The 7096-nt window shown below is 48.7% G+C and overlaps 1 protein-coding gene across 1 annotated transcript in view; it reads right to left on the reverse strand.

Moving 5' to 3' along the window:
• The window catches only part of LOC105360417 (uncharacterized), a 45517-nt gene that overhangs the window by 8314 nt on the left and 30107 nt on the right, over positions 1 to 7096 (reverse strand). The gene's annotated exons all lie outside the window — the stretch shown is intronic.

The raw sequence follows: 7096 nt of genomic DNA on the forward strand, positions 1-7096 counted from the left end.
AATGCCGATAAATCTTCCTTTTTGCTCCACTTCCCTTGACCATTTCAGCAGGCGCGCGGCCGCGTAAGAGCCAGAGAGCGGCGTGGAGGGCAGATAATCCCTCCGGAGGCTGTTCGTATTTACATTTACGTATAGGAGGCCGAGCGCGTAGGTCGGCGTACATGGCGAGACGGAAAATATCATTGCGACTGGTACGCCGCGAGAGGGGGGGGGGCAAAAAGTCCTCAAAGTTACCGTAAGACGGGAAAGGCCGCCGACGCCGCGCTTCTTTTCCTTTTATATTGGAAAATGGCCGTATTGTTAGGTTATATATTTATGACGGCGAATGGTTCCGCGCCAAGTGCCAAGCGCGCCTGCTTGTTTTTTTTTTCCCCTCCCGGCGCTAATCATTTATTTGGTCCTCGGCGCGCAAGAAATGCTCGAAGAATTTATATGAGGAATGCACTTTAGCCCCGGGGTGGACAATACGATATCTTCTTGCCAAGGCTCAAGGTGCCTCGCATTATTTAACGAATGTTAAGTAATAATTGGAGGTTGCGCGGCATACGGTCATTTGTACTCGGTATGCCGTCCGTAATTAAAATCCCATTGTTTTATTGCATAGACCGATGCGATACCTTTGGCGATTTTTCTTTTCAACAATTTCATGAAGAATGCGAGCGGAGCTATGACGACTTCGTGGGGCGTATGCGGAAGGGGCGAGACTAGCGCTTGGATAAAAATTTGTTTTTAAATATCAATTTGGCTGGGGCTCCGCCGGCATACAGGATCGGCGAATTTCGAAAATTCAAACTCACGGAGCAAAATTCAGGTAAGGCGAATAGAATACGTAATACTTTAATACATTCCCGGTTGCCGCTGGGCCCATTGTCTCACGTGCGGTCGAATGTCCCCACGTACGCGTATACATTCCCCGAGGTTGAATAAAATATGTAAGGACCACCTGCTCTTCTAATATCAGTATCGGCTACGGCCGAGGACATTTCTTATCGGCGCGACATCGCAACGGCCGCTGCGCACGTACGTGCCTTTTCCCTTTACAATGGCGCTCGTTCAGCCACAGCGGTGACAAAATGAAAAGAAGAAGGGGGTGGCAGCGACTCGAGAGCCGGTAAATTTGTAACGTCGGGCACCGAGTTCGTATAAAACCGTATTAATTAATTGGAGATCACCGGGCCACGCAAAGGCCGTTTCTCTCACTTTCTCTCTCTCTCTCTCTCTCTCTCTCTCTCTCTCTATATATATATATATATATATATATATATATATATATAACGATTATTTACGCGCCTATCTCCTTAAGGCTTGCCATGGCCAAAATGATGACCAAATCACATTGGTAAAAATAAAGTTTCCCACGAGGGAAAAATCAGCCGTCGCCGAGCGCCGATGATTGATAATATCCTCGACGGCTCGGCGGCTTATCAGCAGCGCACTTTCCTCCTCGGTATTATCGCGCGGCCGACATCTCGAGCTCCCTTTTCACGTGGTAGGCATTCAGACATCCCCGACAGTTGCTACACTCGGGGGACGCGACGCTTTGCCCTTGTGAAAAGGCGCGAAAGGGAAAAAAGCACCACCGTTGCCGCCCGCGCGCGATTTCCGCCGGGGAGAGATACGGGCGCCGTTATTGCGTTGTAACCCCTCGCGAGTGAGGGCAAGTGCACCGGCTGTTGGATATAATGGAGCGACGTCGCTTCTCTCCCCTCCCGCCAACGTCCCCCACCTCCCTTCCCAACGCCATCTTTCTACTGCTCATTCAACCCCACCCCCGGCCACCCCGGCGTCTCTTTCGATATTCCCTCACTGGCTCCCTCCTTTCATCGTTTTATTAGATGCGCTCGCGCGGAAACCAGAATTTCCTGACGTACGAGCGCAACCGTACATTACTCGACGCGTCGCTCACCGTTGTTACTATTATTATTATTATTATTGTTATTATTATTATTATTATTATTATTATTACTGTTGTTGTTGTTGTTGTTGTTGTTGTTATTGTTGTTGTTATTATTGTTATTACTGTCGTTGTTGTTATTATTGTTATTATTGTTATAACTGTTATTACTGTTACTATTTCTGTCATTGCTGTTATTGTTATTATGGTGCGGCTGCAGCACGAGTCTCGGCTACATTTTCATGTACTCATCTCTCGCGCAACGCTGTAACAAGCGGTGGATTACATTTTGCATTAGGGGATTACATAGCCGATGAATTCCGCGGTATGATTGTTTTCATTGCGAGCGGACGGTAACGGAAAGCCGCACGCTGCGGTTCGCGTTGCGTCTTTGGACATGAGATTAAATTATTGGAATATCAAGAATGTCGTGTCTTCGTTACGGCGTGCGCGCGCGTTTAGTCTTGACGTGACTGAGCATCGCCGACTGCCGCTTTTGGATTTTAATCGCGCGAGCCTTGCGACTCCTCGGCGATTCTTCAACCGAGATTACGGATCCGAAAAAAGTGCGAATCACTTTAAAATGCTTTCTATGCGAGGATACTAATATCATACTAGATACCTTCATCAGTCGATTTAATAATACGTTGCTGTAAAAATCAACCGTTATAATTGGATAAGTAGGCTAATTTTTGGTATGTTAGTTCATCCGTAATGGCGATGCCCGATCACTTTTAGATGCGTATCTAGGCAGGTAGTAGTAGTCCATACCAGAAAACGGTCAAATTTCAGGCAGATTGATGCTCGGTAGTCGGATTACCTGAGCTGCTTCTTTCCATCACATTCGGCTAATAGTCAAATGCGTATGGCTCCGGCAACCGACACGTCTTCCGGAAAAAGCAGTTGAATTCGCGATCGGCCGATTATGGAGAGAGAGAAAGAGAGAGAGTGAGAGAGAGAGATAGAGTGAGAATGGCAAAGTGAGAGAGTGAGGGAGTGTGTGAGGAGGGTATCGTAATATGCAAGCCTGCCGGGGCCCACGGTAACACGGTGATAAAGATAATGCCGAGGGGCCCCCGTTAAACCCTACATTTACTAGGAGGAATAAAAGGCCGGGAGGAGTAAGAATATCGAGATGGGGCCATATCGCCGTTGCTGGCAAATTACCGCTAAGCTCATGCAACCACTGCCTCATTCCCAATAAAACACTCGCATAACTGCGATTTGCCCCTCGTGTAAACGAAATTACTAAATTACCAGAGCACGAATTCGAAGGATGAGAGTTGGGACACGTACGACGATGGGGAACAGGTGCGTTTCGAGCTCTCTTTCTTCCTATCTTTCTCCTCCGTCCTCTCATTGCTCCTTCCTCCCCACCCCACGACGTACTCGGAGTTTCGGAGTTGCACAAGGCTGCTTCTTCTTCATTGTTCCCGACCGTTCGTACTTTCACACGCCGAGTCATTCTGTTGTTCGATCGGGACCCAAGATTTATGTGGCGCAGCTCCGCGCTTCTAATTCACGTGGCTCGTTAACGCGGCTGCCCTTATTAAAAGCGATCCTCACGTAATGTGCACTTTGCGTAATCGGACGGCAATGGATTATTACAAAATACAGTTGGCAGCGGCGCGCGCGCGCGCTTCTACATAAGCCGAGCATTCCTCCGTCTTTTCGGCCAACCTTCTGATTTTTTCCGTAAAAATTCGACCTGAGAAATGTTTCTCACTCCACCTCGCCAGTAAAATCCTCGGCTGCCTATACTTTACGCACAAAGGATATTCTCCCTCCTCCTCCTTCGCCACCTCCTCCTCATCCACCTCCACCTCCTCTACCTTCCACCCCTCCGCCCTTGCCAACCCGCTCTACATCGCCTCCACTACCACCACAAACCCCTCGCAGACGCCAGAGTACCGCCGCTCCTCTTACTCAATCTTACTCTTTTTTCGAACGGACTAGAGCGTATTCGAAGAGGCTCGGACACGAGCCTTAACCATAGGCGCAAATCTCCAAAAGGAAGACAGCCGTTGCGTACGCGTCCCGAGATTGACGCGATTAAGCGATCTGTCAATGACTTTTTACATCGGCCGGTGTTAAAATTATCCTTAATCTTCGTAGTGGCGTGATGGCGCGAGGGGGGGGGGACACACGATGGGCGGTCTTTTTTTCTCCTCCCAGGCTACGATTACCAATGAAACGATTATTGTCGCCGGATCCCTAATTGAGCGATTATCGAGTCTGCGAGTGACGAGTCGCTGCTCGGGACGTCCACTCCCTCCCCGCCCTTCGACGCCTTAATCGCAACCCACCCGCGACGCGCCCCCTGCTGTTGACAATGACAATTACGGCGATCGGCACTCCCCTACCGCGCCGCCCGCCAAGGCGACCAACTTTTAATTGCTTTTTCAATCGGCGTTTAGTAAGTCGAGACGCACAGGTCGCGATAAATTCCAGCGGATTGCCGGTGCCGTTACAAAATCAAGGGAAAGATGGGAAAAAAATAATAAAGAAAAGAATGTACGGCTGGCATTTTCAAGAGTCACCGCAAGCCCGGGAGTCAATTTATCAATGGGCCGATAAAATCGAACCCTTGCGAGAGGAACGCGAGGAGGGAGAAAATCTGAGGGAGGAAGGATCGCCGGCATTCCCTCCCGAGAGATAAACGCGACGCGCGCTTAATCCATTGAGGAATCGCGCGATTTCGCGGAGGCGCGTCCCGCGGCATGAGTAACGATCCGCTGTGATGGGAGTGGAAGGGGCAAAAGGGGTAAGGGAGGAACGGGGCCAGATCGCAATCGGCCTCGCCTTTGAGATCGACTGCCATTGTCCGACGATTTATGCGGGGCCCGAGGAGGAGTCTCGTTGATCGACGCCTTTGAAATCGTCGGGGCAGATGCGGTCGGGGCGAAATCTCGCCTCGTTGTAGGACGTGCGAGGGAATTGGGTTGTGGATAGATATGTAGAGGGGCCAGGTTTCGGGGGTGGGGATTGGGTGAGAGAGGGGCGGGAGGAGTAGTAGAAGTAGTAAGAAGAGGATAAGGAAGGATCACCGTTGCGTAGCTCGTTTACGTATAAAGACAATGGATCGTTGGAAAGGCTTTGTTGGGTATTTTGTGGCTATTCGTGAACGGTCGCGCAAAGTCGCTCGGATTTAGGATGATTCGCCGTGGGGACGTTAATCGTTAACGCCGGCTTCGAGGCCATTTACATTTCTTTACATGTCCTCTTTATAATAAACTGGAAACACGAGCCACGCCAAGGAGAAAAGAATGAGCATGTCCCGGGTACTTTGGTGACGACGAATGCATTGAAAGTCACGAAAAGCGCTCGCGACTCTTTTTTTTGTTCGTACTTACAAATGGATGGGACGAAGACACGGAAGTAGCGAATGGAAAAAAACTTGGGTGAAGTGGAGCGTGTGATATATTTAGATAATCCTTCAAAGAATTTTCCCTAAATTTTGAGATATAATCCAACGACATCTGTTGAACGTTAAATTCTCCTTTTCTTCCTTATCCTCCTCCTCCTTCTCCTCCTCCACCTCATCCTCCTCGCCATATGTCTCTTTTTTTAATACAGGTCCCTCCTTTCAAAGACACTCGGCCACTAACCAGTTTGCATTCAAAAAACGATTCGTTTCGGATAAGCATCCATGGCTTTCGACGCGCGCGTTAAAAATAAGTAATCGACGTTGTGGCGCGATTAAAAATTCAACGTCGCGTTTCCTCGCGGAGAAAAACATACGACCGCCTCAATAAAGCGATCGTTTTTCTCTCGTTCCTTATCCTATCTCCCCCTTCCCCGCTAGGTTAGCCCCACCACCACCGCCATCACCACCACCACCACCACCACCACCGCCATCACCGTTCGCTCCCGGCATACCGGGGTAAACCAGGAAAACAAAAACAGCGACAATTAAACGAAACGAGTTTAAAAGAGCATCGGTGTACGCTACCGCACTCCGCGCCACCCCTCCTCACCCCACCCCCCCCCCCCCCCCCCCAAACCCCCCCCCCCCCCGGCCCAACCCCCACCCACTACCCTATCGGCCGTCTCGTTTCTTCGCGTAGCTCGTCCGGGGGAAGCGCGCGGCCGGTTCCATCATTGTTATTGGTAGCGATGGGATCTCCTCCCGGCCCTTTTCCGCTCGCCATTTATTCTCGCCGCTGCGCTCACGGCCTCGCAGGTGAAACGCGGACAAGTTGGCTTATCGAGCCGCTCGAGCGTCCACCCGGGATATATATAAATGCGCGTCCCATGCAGGTATAAATTCGCGCGGAGATCGTCGCCGGAGATGGCAAGGCACCGCGGCGCTGAAATTAGCGACTGTTCTCGCAAAATTGTCGAGAAAAGCCGATTTTTAACGACCGGTAAGGATGCTTTTTTCGGGACTGGAGTCCCGCGCTATATTGAATATCGCGATGAAAAATCGCGAGGAAAGCCTCGCCGTTATTGTTTATGTTTACCGAGAGAGCCGACGTTTCTATAAACTTGGCGCGCGGAAAACTCGGTACTCTTGCGCCGCAATAAAGCGACAGAATTGAATGGCTTAAGCTTTTTATTCTACTCGGCTCCGACTGTATAAAAAGTTTTATAACGATAAGATATAATCTACGAGTGCAACATTCTAGAGCTTCAATTAAGAAATTCCTAGTAAAAATTTATATCAGGTTCAACCGGTTTGGGACACAATGAAAAAGTCGACAATGACTGAAAATTTTATCAAAGGAAAAATGAGATTGGCTGAAAAACGGGCGAAAATTAAAGAAGAAGAAAGGAAGAGTAAAGAGAAAAAAAATGACTTATTTTATGAAGTAAGACGGAGCGAATTTACACTGAAAATAAAGCAGCAGCCATTTACCAAGAAAAAAAAAAATATTATCAACGTGAGCGGAATGGAAAATTTGATCCACATAAATATTATCTTATCTCGAGATCGCGAATTACCGCGCATCGATAAATATTGGCTCGTGCTTGTCTTCGAGTTACAAAAAATAAAATGACTATAATGATTTAAGCGAATGACTTTTGAGATTCGAATCAATTTCGCTTCATGCGAGAAAATATTTACTCGGGCCAGGCAAATAATTACCAGGTGGTGGCGGGGAAGGGGAACGAGGAAATTACGAGAGACAGAATACAGACAGAGTCAATATTTTTTTAAATTCAATTTTAATTCATCGGCGTCGCGCGAAAAGCCACCGT

This window comes from Ceratosolen solmsi, unplaced genomic scaffold (assembly GCF_000503995.2).
Source record: "Ceratosolen solmsi marchali unplaced genomic scaffold, CerSol_1.0 scaffold13, whole genome shotgun sequence".
In the NCBI taxonomy this organism is placed as follows: domain Eukaryota; kingdom Metazoa; phylum Arthropoda; class Insecta; order Hymenoptera; family Agaonidae; genus Ceratosolen; species Ceratosolen solmsi.